Genomic DNA, 16,020 nt, shown 5'->3' on the forward strand with positions numbered 1-16,020 from the left:
TACATTCACTTTGGTCATGTTCCAAAGTTCCACAATTCTCACATATCCCACTTGGGATTGATGAAGATGCCGTCATGGCATTAACATGTTGCTTTGGTGATTTTGAGGCTTCTTCAAGTCTAGCCATAGCTTTTTTGAACTTCAAATTGATGGTATCAATATGAGCACTAAGTTGAGCACCCAATTGAGTAATAGAGTCCACTTCATGCTTTCCTCCTCTAGTAGCTTTGCGAGGTCTACTATATTGTGAATTATGGACCGTCATTTCCTCAATCTTGTTCCAAGTTTGATTATCATCAACTTCGGTGAACATACCATTTGAACCCATGTTGAGAATGTTTCTTGAGTCTTCATAAAGACCATTCCAAAATTGTTGTACCAAGAACCACTCGCTAAGTCCATGATGAGGACATGAGCGACAAATTCTCTTGAATCGCTCCCAAGCTTCATAAAAAGATTCTTCATCTCTTTGCTTAAAGCCCGTAATCTGAGCTCTTAGCATGTTAGTCTTTTCCAGTGGGTAGAACTTTTTGTAGAAAGCTAGAGCCAACTTCTTCTAAGAGTCAATTCCGAGAGTAACTTTATCAAGGCCTTTCAACCATTGTTTTGCGGTGCCAATTAGAGAAAAAGGAAATAAGACCCATTGAATTTGGTCTTGAATTACACCGGTTTGAGAAATCGCATCACAATAGTCACAAAAAGTCTCCATGTGAGAGTGAGGGTCTTCACTAGGCATCCCCCCAAATTGGCTTCTTTCGAATAATTGGATAAATGCGGATTTGGCAATGAAATTTTCGGTTAAGTGTTGTGGTGTGGGAGTACCATTGGGTAGGTTCTCCTCGGTTGGTACGAAATGTGATGAAAATTAAGGCATTGTGGGTTGATTTTGTGTTGGATTTTGTGTTGGGTTCTCCTCACCTTCTCTTTGCAAAAGGATTGATGAACTCAATAGTGTTTGGTTGAATATCTACAACATCACCAATACCTCTCAAAGTACCTCTTAGCAAATCTTCTATTGTTTGTCAAAGTCCTTTCAATTTCGTGATCAAAGGGTAACAAGTTACATTGTGATCTTCTAGACATGCAAAATATCAAACAACTCGAAAATAATTAGAACAAACCTTGAGGAGTTTTACTTCCCCAAGGCAAAGAAAGACACAACTAATAACAATCTAAGAAAATCTAAATCAAGTTAACACCGTCCCCGGCAACGGCGCCATTTTTGGTCGAGCCCTCTTGAGAGGTTTAGTTTTCGATACTTGTCGTTAGGAGCACCTAGACCAAAATAATATTTATAACTCCACAAACAACTCTACTATTAGTAAAGAGGCAAGTAAAGGTCGGATCCCAAGGGACGGGTATTGAAGTGAGATTTTCAATTGCAAGTAGCGGCGTCTAGGGGCGTCACAATTTGGGGTTGGAATAGAAGATCACTAAACTAAATAGCAATGAAAGTAAACAAGCAAGATAATTAAAAAGGGATGTAAAAAATTGATGAAAGGCACTAGGGTGTCATGGGGTCATAGGAGATTCATGGGAATTGATCATACAAATATATTCTCAAATTATAAACAAGCAATTATTGTTGTGATGGATAGAGTTGGTTTATATCTTACAATCCTAGGAAAGTTTGGGTCCCGGAGCCGAATCGATTAGATTGTACAACACCTACAAGTCGACTTAATCTTCCCTACTCAACTATATGCATGATCTAATGAGACTCGAGTTGGTTTATGTCTTACAAGTCTCATTGAAAAGATAAGTGATGGGTAAAAAATGCAAGGATTCATAGGCTCGCATTTCATCAAACATAACATGTGCATAAGTTGAGATCACAACAAGCAAACAAATGAACTATGAAAACATATTAAATTAAGCATGAATCATCCCCCATGTTGGTTTCCCCTAATTACCCATTAACCTTAGTTAAGGAAACTACTCACTCATTATCATGTTGAACATGCTAGCAAGGTTGTCAAGCATACCAACAAAGTAAAACATGATGAATAAATGAAGATGATTAACAATAATTAAAAAGGGATTAAGATAATTATACCTACTAATGATTCCAATAATAAAGCAAAGAATAATAGAAGTACTTGATGATTGATTGGAAGGTTGTCAATCTCCCAATAATAACCCAAATAATCTTCAATTACCCAAAATGAAAGATGAACAAAAGAGAGATTAAGGAAATGAGATTTGTATTAAGACTTGATTAAAAGTTGATTACAAGATTAAAGAGAGATTAGAATGATATAAACTACACTAAATATTGATAACAAGAACATGATTATCTAATTAGACTAATGGGGTATAACACCCCGATTTATAAAGGAGCCTCTAGCAAGACATTCCCTAATAAACCGGACTGTTACCATCTCGGTTTCCCGAGGTAGTGAATAGCAAATGAAACTCCAAGGCAAATTACATAATTTCTTTAACTTAATTTTTACAAAACCTCTTTTACATCAAATTACAAAGAACTAACATAAATGAAGATGAAAGTCTTCTAAATGATGATCTAGCTACTAAGTCCTCTGATCCAGTGTCTCACGCCCATCAAGCTCCCATCCTATCTCATAAACCTGTCAAGTCTGCTCCCCAATATTTGGATCGTCACAGGTGTTCACGAATACACAGGGTCAACCACGAGGTTGAGTAGGGAATACAATGAAACAACAAAATATGATATGCATGATCCTCCGTCACCTCCACCTCCATCTCAACTCATATCTCATAACCCGGAACGCCGAGCCATACCGATCCCCGGCAGACTATCAATCGACCGTCGTCGATATACCACTCTGGTGAGGTTATCCAGGGAGTCTGCAGAACCCGCCTGGGCCTTATCACAACATCACAACGTATCACAACCTCGTCACCACCACACTATCCTCCAACTCCAATGCACATGAAATGCTTAATAAAAGAAACAATGCAATGCAATATGTATACCATTGAACTGATCAATTATAAAATCATGCCAGCTACAAAATGTTGTGATAGCATACTCAATACGATCAACTCGATCAATCACAATCCAGTATATGAGTCATAGCATAAAGGGACAACCACGAAATAAGTCAACGTTCACAACTTGGTCATACGAAACACAACAAATCAACACCATTCAACAACAACGATAATAAGTCAAGTGTATTTCCCTACCTTTTCGCAATCCAAGCACGCACAAGCAATCAATTATGATCCTTCACATATCCATCACCTACATAACATAATTATGTATAATTATCACCTAATCAGTCAATTAATCATTCACTTAACCTAGACTCATCGTAAATTAATAGGAATATCAACTTAAAGAACAAACACGACTTTTCCTGATTTTCCTGCACATGGCAGACTCGGTATAAAATGAATAACTAATTCCAGAAAATTCGAATTGATGCAAGGCCAATTGAATTGGAACCCCATGAGTCTTAGCTACAAATTATATCTAACGTGTTTTTCTCAAATTCCAAACTCATCAAGGGTTTTCAGACTGATTTCCAAACACTGACAGAAACCGTCGCATAAAAAGTATTGATTCATAAAACGAGTTTGACAAATGATTTTTAAGTAAAACCAACGCCTAACTCATCTAAACTCTTTAAATTAAATATATGAAAAAGACTCAGCACCAATTCAATATCTAAATTATGTTTTAGAAGTAATCTTTTAGCCTCTACTGATTCGCGGACTTTTTAGATAGACGTTCACAAATAATTTCTTCAGGAAAAACTACACGGTGAAATGCTACCAATTTTCACAGGCATAAACTAGGCTTGGAATAAATATGAGTCTCTTCTTTAACTTTTTGCATCCCACGAATTTAAGACAGGTAAAACACTCAAATAACACAGACCAACGAATCTGTAAATTGCTGTAACTATTCTATTCATTTATCTCATACAATTTATAATCAAAACCCCCAAATCAATTTCTAGGGTTACAAAAATTATTCCACTACTACTATAATTATGCTAATAATTGAATAAAGAGGTAATAGGATAGTCTACTTACGAAATAGGATGAGAATAGGCTGAGAAATCGCCGTGCAATGCCTCACGCGGCTCCCTTCACACACGGCTCCCTCTTCTCTCTTTTCTCTCTTTTCTCATGGTTAAAGTGAATATGGTGATAGGGAGATTAGGGTTTAGTTAGATGAGTTATACATATAGGATAGGTGCTATTAAGACGATACGGGCCTAGCCTAGTTAGATTAATTAAAACCCGAGTCACATAATTACCCGAGTCACAAATACACTACACGACCCAGCTGGTAACTCGGCCTAATATAATATCATATTAAAATACCGGGTATTACAGTCTACCCTCCTTAAAAGAAACTTCGTCCCGAAGTTTACCCTCTCTACCAACCAACGCAAACGAATTATGAAACGCATATACAAAAGTATGTAAGGCACCCACCAGGTTGAATATTAAACGCAGTATTACATTCCACCCTCCTTAAAATAAACTTCGTCCCCGAAGTTTAACCATAACAGAAACACATCATGTAACACTCCAACATAACCCACGCAACGCATAACCAATATAGCCAAACTGAGAAATCACACATGAAAGTATAAAGATTTTACAATCCTACCCTCCTTAAACATGGTTACGTCCCCGTAACCTTCATTATTATAACTAAAGTTATCAAACTACTACTAACAACTGAAAGAGGTTAAAAGATTCACAACTCACGCTCAAGTTAACTAATCCCTACTAAAGACAATCAATATACAAGCTCTCTCAAGGAAGTTACAGTTACTGCAGCTACAGCACATCGCCACGGATCGGAGCAAAAGCCACGTTGAATAACTTAAGACATTTCAGTATTAATCTAAACACTCTTCATATCAATCAATACATGCAATAACATTCACAGGATCTGCTTCTCAATCTAATTTATACATTACTACTCATGTTACAAAGATGAAGATGCTTAGGTGCTCACATATGGTTCATGTCAAATAGCATATTTTCCAAGAAATATTAGTAACATTTATTCATGTGAATAATCAAATTATGAATGGAACAATGCTTTACAAGGTTACCAGTAAAAATCATTAGTAATTATTCATTTCACTAATCATTGTAATCTCATACCTTAGAAACATAGGGAATCAATCAACATAAGAAAAGAATTAGGGTCAAAACTTAATAAATCGATTTATGAAAATTTGTAACCTAATAGGTCCGATCGACTTTCCTTTACATAATCGTACAAATTTAGGTCGAGGCACAGTAATCACCCATAAAATGAAGACAACCGGTTTAGCAAAGACTTATCGCCCGGAAATATCTTTAATCCTCATAACAAAGGGTTGGGATTTATTCACGAAAGACGAATGCACATTGATCGGCAAATTTTTACAAGCTTATTGGTCGAGTCAATCAAGCCAGTAAACAGCGATATTGGAAAGTTAACATACAAGACTATCATACATAAAATTTTGTTTTTAGTGTTAAATATATTTAAACTGCACCCAACACAATGACATAAAAGATTAAATGTATTTAACTACACCAATTTTACAAATATTCATTACATATCATGCTAATATCAACATACCATGTTAACACATAACTCACTTAAATCACCACATTACATTTCCCGTTTTGACATTCGTAACTAACCACAACCCACCAATTCACTACATGAACGAGCAACATGTCTAAATTAACCCACTATTTGTGACTCCGTTCTAGCTTCATTCCTCCGGACTAGCAAATATCATGAAACCATAGAACTAGACACTGGCTGGAAATCTCATTCCGAATTTATACTCACACGACAAAATTTAACTTCATTTTCAAAACTTTTACTTTCATACTGGACGGTGAATAACTTTCTTAACATAAATCTTATAACAGAGCCGTCTATAGAATCCATTTAACTCAAAATCAGATAAACTTAACTCAATTCCTTCAAACAATACAAGCTTAGGTGTCGACTCATATTTCGTAATTTACAGGTTCATCTTATTCATTTCAGTCCTATCTTTACTAATGAACGACTATTACCTCAACATCAGGATCTTAGTTGCACTTCTTTACTCAGTTATATTCACGGCTAACACGACTACAGCATTTAATCGGAGACCCCTTTTAGATAGTACACATTCCCTGGTGACGTCTCATCAAAGCATACGATTCGTACCATAATGTAAAGCAAGTAACTACAAATTAACTGTGTTGAATCAAAATTTTACCTCTTTATTACAGATCTATTTATCACAGGTTGCATGGTCACACAAAAGTATAAGTACCAACTCAATTACATGTTAAATTTTAAAACGATTTATCACGTCATAAGAACTAGACAAGAGTCTAACCATATAGTCAATATAAGAAGATTATTAGTTTAGATCGGAGGCACATTATAAAATTCCCAGTTAAACTCCTTACGGAACCATTGACTGTGCGTCATGAGTAATTAACTTAATAATGTAGAAGTCAAACAACTGAAATTACAATTGAGTATAAATAGTTATATGATTCACAATAACAACATAATTACTTCCATATCACACATATGTTTAACATTTTAGCAACCATACCATTCAATTGTATCCATCAACTCAGTATAATTCATTTTCAGCAAAAATAAAAGATATCGCATAAACAACTTAAACATGTACATATACCATCATATAACTTGTAAAACATTATCTATGACAAAAGATTAGCAAGGTGAACAAGTTCTCTGGTTTGCACGGTTTGAACAAATAGGCAACTCGCGGCTCAATTAAACGTAACTATAACGACTATCATTTAACATACGCATAACATGTGAATCATCAAAGGGTCGTGAAAATATAATTCATAGCGACGGTTCGAGAATATATTTCAAATATCGTAACTATATCGTAACTATATCAAACTATATTACAAATATCGTGACAATTGCAACAATCACCTTAGCATTTCATGACAATACAACTATGAACATATCCAATAAGGAACAACAACACTATTTTATTATCATATCATAAGTCTAGGTTCAACTGAAATAAATTAATGCAATGGAAGTAATAAATATAACTATAGGCACACAGACTCACATAAAAGACATTAGAACTCAGATGACATCCTACATGTGTGAACATTTAGACATACTCATTACTACCATCCATGTGTAAACATTTAAACATAATTATTATAAATATGCATGCGAGTATATTAGAACAATCAAGTTAACATTTAACGCCACCAGCTTTACCAAGATATGACAATATAGTTTTATATTTATATATATCCGACCACTATACAAATATGATGAATACACCAGAGATATTACAACATGCCAAGCATATATAAAATATGCAAACAACTGGACTCGTATAAAATATTTCACCCTCGATTAAGAATCAAATTAAGCTATTCAATTTCACTCATACTATCATGCCAACAATGTTTTCAACTAAACTTTAATTTTATCACTTGTTAAGATACATAACTACTGAACATGCGTGCTACTATCATCATATAAAAACATTATAAGGTCACATTAATAAGGCTCATGAAATAACCAAACAATAGTATGAAAACTCAACATAGAACGCACATTTTACAAGTCATGATTCACGTTGTAACTTCCAAAGACCACGAACAAATAACCGTTCGATTAAAACTTGATTCATATTACTTTTATAAAAAATACGGAGAGTTAAAAACACAGGGAGAAAAGAATTAGGTCTAAAGCACAAGAATCCCATTTTTAAAGAATTTTACAACTCAGTTGGTACAAACAAGTATGTGACAGCAATTGGTCCGAAACTTGGGTCAGTTTGCAAAACTTACCATTTAATATAAAGACATCAAGAATTTTCGTGGCTCATCAATTTGAAAACATATGCGAATCTTCTGATCGATGGAGTTGGAATTATGCAAAAATTATTAATACAATTTAAATGAGGATTTTTACAAAATCGTTGGTCAAAACATCACTGCACAGGAACTTCCTGACCACAGCCCACTAAAATGTTTATTACTCCCAATCCGTATATCCTATAAGCATGAAACCAACGCCAAATGAACGCTAACTCACGAGGCAATCTCTCATAAAATTTTCATCCATAGGCAATAAACAGAAAGGAAATGGCAGTAAGGTCAATTAAAGAGTAAAATCAAACAAAACGAGTTTCAGCACTAGGTCATTCTTTACTATGTTACAAGCTCTTATGAACATACTATGTATACTAACCCATCCCAACTTAAATCTCACACTTTGTACTTACGTAAACATCTATCCCATAGAATCCCTTCGCACCTCGATCTACTCCTTACATCTAAATCACGATTGCTATGACTAGAAACATGCAATTCAATAGTGTTTCTGATTACTATCACAATACTATACTAGCATGGCTTCGGGATCACATAACCGCATATCGCTAGACATAATGGCACTATCAACACGTCATTCAACATCCATCCAGATAAATATCATCAATTCGCAATTATTTTCACGCTCACGATTACCACAATCCAACACTTCATTGATTATCAACCTGAACACGAAAATTTATTTCTCATCTCCACAACATCATATGATCACGTCATCAATCATACAAAATACTTACCATAACGTTATCCTGCAGAGTAGTTAGAATATATGGGTCTTAAGGTGTACACCCACTCGTTTATATCCAAGATTTTCCTTCTAACTACCCCATTCACTCGATTTCTCTCGGGTTACCTGGTTCAAAACTGAGAGGGCAAAAGAGCACGCATTAAGGGCGCCTTCTTAACCGCACTGTGAGCTCCTAATGGTTTATTCCAGGGGTTCATTTTATTTAGACACATCCTACGTTCATTGGGTTCATTGGTTTAGGCCTGAGGATCGTTCGCTCTGATACCACTTTGTAACACCCCGATTTATAAAGGAGCCTCTAGCAAGACATTCCCTAATAAACCGGACTGTTTCCATCTTGGTTTCCCGAGGTAGTGAATAGCAAATTAAACTCCAAGGCAAATTACATAATTTCTTTAACTTAATTTTTACAAAACCTCTTTTACATCAAATTACAAAGAACTAACATAAATGAAGATGAAAGTCTTCTAAATGATGATCTAGCTACTAAGTCCCTCGATCCGGTGTCTCACGCCCATCAAGCTCCCATCCTATCTCATAAACCGTCAAGTCGCGCTCCCAATATTTGGATCGTCACGGTGTTCACGAATACACAGGGTCAACCACGAGGTTGAGTAGGGAATACAATGAAACAACAAAATATGATATGCATGCTCCTCCGTCACCTCCACCTCCATCTCAACTCATATCTCATAACCCGAACGCCCACCCATACCGATCCCCGGCGGACTATCAATCGAATTGTCGTCGATATACCACCTGGTGAGGTTATCCAGGGCAGGTCTGCAGAACCCGCCCGGGCCTTATCACAACATCACAACGTATCACAACCTCGTCACCACCACACTATCCTCCAACTCCAATGCACATGAAATGCTTAACAGTAAACAATGCAATGCAATATGTATACCATTGAACTGATCAATTATAAAATCATGCCAGCTACAAAATGTTGTGATAGCATACTCAATACGATCAACTCGATCAATCACAATCCAGTATATGAGTCATAGCATAAAGCGACAACCACGAAATAAGTCAACGTTCACAACTTGGTCATACGAAACACAACAAATCAACACCATTCAACAACAACGATAATAAGTCAAGTGTATTTCCCTACCTTTTCGCAATCCAAGCACGCACAAGCAATCAATTATGATCCTTCACATATCCATCACCTACATAACATAATTATGTATAATTATCACCTACTCAGTCAATTAATCATTCACATAACCTAGACTCATCGTAAATTAATAGGAATATCAACTTAAAGAACAAACACGACTTTTCCTGATTTTCCTGCACATGGCAGACTCGGTATAAAATGAATAACTAATTCCAGAAAATTCGAATTGATGCAAGGCCAATTGGATTGGAACCCCATGAGTCTTAGCTACAAATTATATCTAACATGTTTTTCTCAAATTCCAAACGCATCAAGGGTTTTCAGACTGATTTCCAAAAACTGACAGAAACCGTCGAATAAAAAGTATTGATTGATAAAACGAGTTTGACAAATGATTTTTAAGTAAAACCAACGCCTAACTCATCTAAACTCTTTAAATTAAATATATGAGGAAGACTCAGTACCAATTCAATATCTAAATTATGTTTTAGAAGTAATCTTTTAGCCTCTACTGATTCGCGGACTTTTTAGATAGACGTTCACTAATAATTTCTTCAGGAAAAACTACACGGTGAAATGCTACCAATTTTCACAGGCATAAACTAGGCTTGGAATAAAAATGAGTCTCTTCTTTAACTTTTTGCATCCCACGAATTTAAGACAGGTAAAACACTCAAATAACACGGACCAACGAATCTGTAAATTGTTGTAACTATTCTATTCATTTATCTCATACGATTTATAATGAAAACCCCCAAACCAATTTCTAGGGTTACAAAAATTATTCCACTACTACTATAATTATGCTAATAATTGAATAAAGAGGTAATAGGATAGTCTACTTACGAAATAGGATGAGAATAGGCTGAGAAATCGCCTCGCAATGCCTCACGCGGCTCCCTTCACACACGGCTCCCTCTTCTCTCTTTTCTCTCTTTTCTCATGGTTAAAGTGAATATGGTGATAGGGAGATTAGGGTTTGGTTAGATGAGTTATACATATAGGATAGGTGCTATTAAGACGATACGGGCCTAGCCTAGTTAGATTAATTAAAACCCGAGTCACATAATTACCCGAGTCACAAATACACTACACGACCCAGCTGGTAACTCGGCCTAATATAATATCATATTAAAATACCGGGTATTACATGGGGTATTTATAGTGGGGATTAGGTACACAAATTAGGGTTTACTAAGGGCTTAAATGACGATTAAGTCCTTGAGGAATCCCTCCTCTCAGAAAAATATGCGAGTCTCCTTTTTGTTAGTCTTTCCGAGATATGCGCATCCTTCATAGAACAAGAAGAAAACGGAATAGCTGTAACACAATCCGAGCGTCCAAGGCACGGGATGAGCGGATTGTCTGGCTGTTGGACGAGCGGATTCAATGGCTGGACGGGCGGATTGTGGGTCTTTTGGACGAGCGTCCCTCTGAAGAAGACGCTCGGATACCTTGTCTTGGACGGGCGTCCAGAGGGCAATCCGCTCGGATTTTGAGCCAGCTTCTTCCTTTCTTCTTTTCTTCCTTCTTCTTCATACAATCCTTGGGGATTTCGTCGGAGATGCAAGGATCTTTTCTCATCATTGCCCAATCTACTATAATATGTACAAAGGTTCAGATTTATCGACACTAGATACGTCACACTCTATAACGAAATTAACTTGATTTCTATTATCGTTAGCATATTTGACACAATTATCTTGAACATGTCATGTATGACCACAAAAATTGCAAATCAGATATTCTGGAAGATTGACATATTTTCTTCTTCTAAAATCACGATCAGAGGAGTGTATTTGCATTTATCATGGTCTCTACGACTATAACATTTATGTCCTAGACCCATCTTCATGTTATTGTCAGACTGTTCTATGAGGAAGTTAAGACCTTTGTGCTTCCTTGCCACTTATCATGAACATTTCGTGCATGTAGAAGCAATTCTTTCAAGGACTGAATTTCTTTTTCACATTTCGAATGATCTACATTCGAGTGCTTGGAAGAATTATTCTTTTCGAAATTTTCATGAAAATCATTAAAACGTTTATTCAAGATAAATTTTTATTCAACATGTTGCTTCTTAACTTTTATCATGTTAGCCTCCACATCTTTCAATTGCTGAGAAAGAAAATAAATTTCTTTCTTCTAATGAGCAATCACTACCTCTTTTGCTTTAGCTTTAGTATTTAAAAGCTCGTTGACTTTCCTCAATCCTAATGTTATAGCCTCATTAGCTATAACTTTGGCTTGAAGATGCTTAATGTTGAGTTTCAACTCTGAGGTTATAGCTTCATTAGCTATAACTTTAGACTCTAGAGCGGTCTTCTCAACATTTGTCGTATCTGAAGTTGTAGCTAGAGTAGCTGTAACTTTAGATTTTAGCTTTTTGGCTTTAGCTTTTAGAAGTTGATTTTCCTCAGCAATATCTAAGATTTCTTCTTTAACGTCTTTTAACTCTAAGCTTTGTTCAAGACAATGATCGAGGGATTCTTCAAAATACTTATCTAAAGAACTCTTAGAGAGTTTCTTAACTTGCTTTTTAAGTTCAAGATAACTAACCTCTTCTTCATCATCTGAATCCGAGTCTCCAATAAGGCACATCTCAGTGTTGAAGCTTTCACTTTCATTGTCACTGTCAGAAATTAGGTCAAGACTAACATTGCTCAAACATAGATTAGCAACTTATTCTTCTTCTGACTTGTCGTCCTCTGTGTCGAGATCTCCCAAGCAATAAGCCATCATGACTTGTTTGAAATCCTTCTTGGTTTTGTCACTTTGATTTTTGTCTTTAATTTTCTTCCAGGTGGGGCATTCTTTAATCATATGATCAGTATCCCCACACTTGAAGCAACAACGATTAGAAAAAGATACTTTTCACTCAGTTGTTTTCTTGGAGGTTTTATTAGTGTTATTGTTAGGCGTTTTTCCTTATTTGCGATTAAAAAAATTTCTTTTTAAAACGCTTAGCGAATAACACTGTTTCATCCTCTAGATCGGAATCTTGTTATTCACTAGTTTCAGCTTGTAAGGCCATTTTCTTACTGCTACTTGCTTTTGCGTCATCCTTATCAAGAGTAATTACGTGAGCCATAAGAGCTCCAATTAACTCTTGATAGGATAGTTCAGATAGATCCCTACATTCCTCCATTACTGTTACCTTAGGACGCCATCTTTTGGACAAGCTTCTAAGAATTTTTCTAGCAATTTCCTCTGAGTCAAAAGTTTTTTCTAGGTTTTTCAACTCATTGATGATATTGGAGAAGCGAGTGTACATGTTGTCAAGCGTTTCATTTTGCTCCATGGAGAACAGTTCATATTTTCGCATTAGGAACGCAATACGTTGTTTTTTTAACAACAATAGTCCCTTCATAGGATAACTCAAGACCATCCCATATTTCCTTGGCAGATGAACAAGATGAGAATCGATCAAACTCGGTAGAAGTAATCCCGTTTTGCAACAGACTGATGGCTTTTGATTTTTTCTCAGCTTTCTTATAATTTGCCTCAAGATAGTCCTCTTCCTTCTTTTCTATGGAAGTGCTAGTAGAAGATGCAAGCATGATCTTATTCGTTCCATTCTTAAAATGAGCCAGCACTCCCAGTCGTGACCCTTGATGTTATGGGTCATCATATTTTTCCATAAACCATAGTTCTTCTCATTGAATACGGGACACTTTAGGAATTTGGAATCCATTAAAACAAAAGTAAATGCAGCGGAAAATAAACAAATAATAAGATAAAAGGATCAGACTCTTTGCTGTGAGGCAATCAAGAGCACGAGGATCTGGCACCAATTGTAGAGTCTATTGATCGAATTTGAGGGGGGGGGGGGGAGGGAGTGAATTGAGTATTGGAAACTATGCCCACTTTTTCGATTTATTTGATAAGTAATTAATTATTTGATTTTATTGAATAAAATCAACTAATTAATTGATTAATGCTAAAAGCAAATAACGAAAAACGAAATAAAGAGAGACACAAGAAATTTTGAAGTGGTTCAGTTTCACAAGTCGAAACCTACGTCCACTATTCTCGATTAATAATTTTAGTACCTCTCTACGGATTACAAAATTATCAACCCACTCGTATAATCAACTATGATTATAACTCAGATTGAGCATCGCTATATATTCTATACTAACTTACGTTAACAAGAAAGTACAATATAACTAACTGAAATTCACGTATATGAATAAATAAGATTATGTGATGTACTATGGTCTACTAACGTATTTCACTTAGAGCGATTGACAATATGATGCACGACTTTCTTTTTCTAAAATAAGCAAGCGAAAATTGTTAAAATAATTTTTGCTCAAAAGTATGCTTAAATATGAAATTGTAAAAAGTCTAATTATGCTTTGGATGTGAGGAGTATTTATAAAAAAAGTCTAAGGAATGTAAAACCCTCAACCCTAGCCACCGAAATGAAGGAGGCAAAATTTAGGTTAAAAACCCTAACTTATTTTCTAAGAAATATACATATCTTCCCTTTGTTTATTGTTGAGAATATCTTTTAGAGACCCTAGGTTTGTTACATGGAAGAGAAACGACTCCTAGGAGGCCGTCCAATATACCACACTAAACCCTAGGTAGATTTAGGTCAACAACAAAACGAGATAGAATGCATTAGAAAGCCTAGGTAGCATGACAACTCATAAGTTGTATTACTGGCCAATAGGAATATTCATAAATACATTAATCAATTTAAACTCTTGATAAATAAAAATAAAATACTCTTTTATTTTTGAAAATATTTGAAACATCTATTTCCAAAGACATGCATCATTTGTGTCATTCAAAGTTATAGGTGAAATAGGTATAACATTGAACTTGATTAGTAAAGTTATAAGTGAAAAAGTTATAACTTTACTACTCAAAAATCACTCTAAATGGAATTGTTACCAGATGACGAACTATATTATCTAAACTTTACAAAGATCTTCAGTATACGAATCATCTCTTCATCTTGATCACAAAACTCTTCATCTTGAATCTTTTGTTACTTGATGTAGATCTAGCTTAAATTGTTCTTCAAGGTTGTATCTCCTTGAGCTATAACTTTGATCTCACAACTTGTAATTGGTATTAGCTATAATAAGAATTAAGCACACAATTACATGCATATGATATATAACATTTATATAACAAATAAATCATCACTTATCACACTTGTCATTATCAAAACTATACTATAGGTCCAACAAATTGGTAGGGTTAAAATCCTACAAAGGCCGGCTAAAACGACCTAAGAAGATCGAGTAATGAAAACTAACAACTGTCTCATATAAAATATTCCCTAACCTTGTTCAAGTTTCACCCTACGTAACACTAGACTTAGTCTAAGTGTATTTTCCCCAGCGGAGTCGCCAAACTGAGGACACAGCTACCCGCGCCGCACGCACCCACGCGTTGGTATCGAGGCGGCGACACTTTTCCCATAGAACTCCGGCACGCGCCAAAGCACGTCATGGGCCATTACCGATTTGTAAGGCATTGGAACCGGTGAAAGGTTTCACAAGCATGCATTTGTGGAGTCGCCACCAGTTTTTATGGAAAATTAGAACCGTTTGAATACTTCATATCATGTCAAGACACAAATTAGTGACATGAACACTAAGAAATTCGTTACCCTTAGCATTCTATGTCTAGAATGACTCTCCCAATGCCAATGAACACGGATGTTCACAAAGATTTTGGGCAAGGGGGTGAGGGTACGTATTAGGAAGCTCGTTTATTTGAACACCTAATCCCGCTCGACTCGATAGCGGCCTCTACTAATGATCAGGGAATTTATATATATTTGATATGTTGTCAATTGTATGCATGCTATACAACAAACACGGATTAATCCTAGTATGTGAAATTCGACTAAGTAGGTGAATAAACAATTTAGCCCTCAATTGGGTCGAAGTTAGAATTTAGGTTAATTACATGTGAATAAGCATACAAAAGAAAAAAGTATAAGTTACAACTGAATGTACATCATATAAATGCCAAAGACGGGACTTAGGAAATAAATAAAAAAAATAGAAAATGAAATAAATAAGAAAGAGGAAATAAATAAGATAAGGAAATAAAAGAGATAAGGAAATAATGACAAAATAAATTAAAAGACTAGAAATATGGCTAAATAGGTGATAATACGAAAAATAGTCGATTAATATATAGGCTACGTCAAACAGGAATTAGTTCAGAGGCAGAAACTTACTAGAAGTAGGCGCAGCAGAAGGTGCGTCCTCTAGAAGAGGCGCAACACTTCATATGTCTGCTCTTAGGC

At 35.6% G+C, this 16,020-nt stretch overlaps 1 non-coding gene across 1 annotated transcript; it reads left to right on the forward strand.

The window, feature by feature from the left end:
- The first annotated feature begins 395 nt into the window (after nt 1-395).
- Nucleotides 396-502, forward strand: LOC141635777 (small nucleolar RNA R71). Its single transcript, XR_012540437.1, has one exon. It is a non-coding gene; the product is annotated as a small nucleolar RNA R71 (small nucleolar RNA).
- Nucleotides 503-16,020: the final 15,518 nt, after the last annotated feature.

This window comes from Silene latifolia, chromosome Y (genome assembly GCF_048544455.1).
Source record: "Silene latifolia isolate original U9 population chromosome Y, ASM4854445v1, whole genome shotgun sequence".
Classification (NCBI taxonomy): Eukaryota; Viridiplantae; Streptophyta; class Magnoliopsida; order Caryophyllales; family Caryophyllaceae; genus Silene; species Silene latifolia.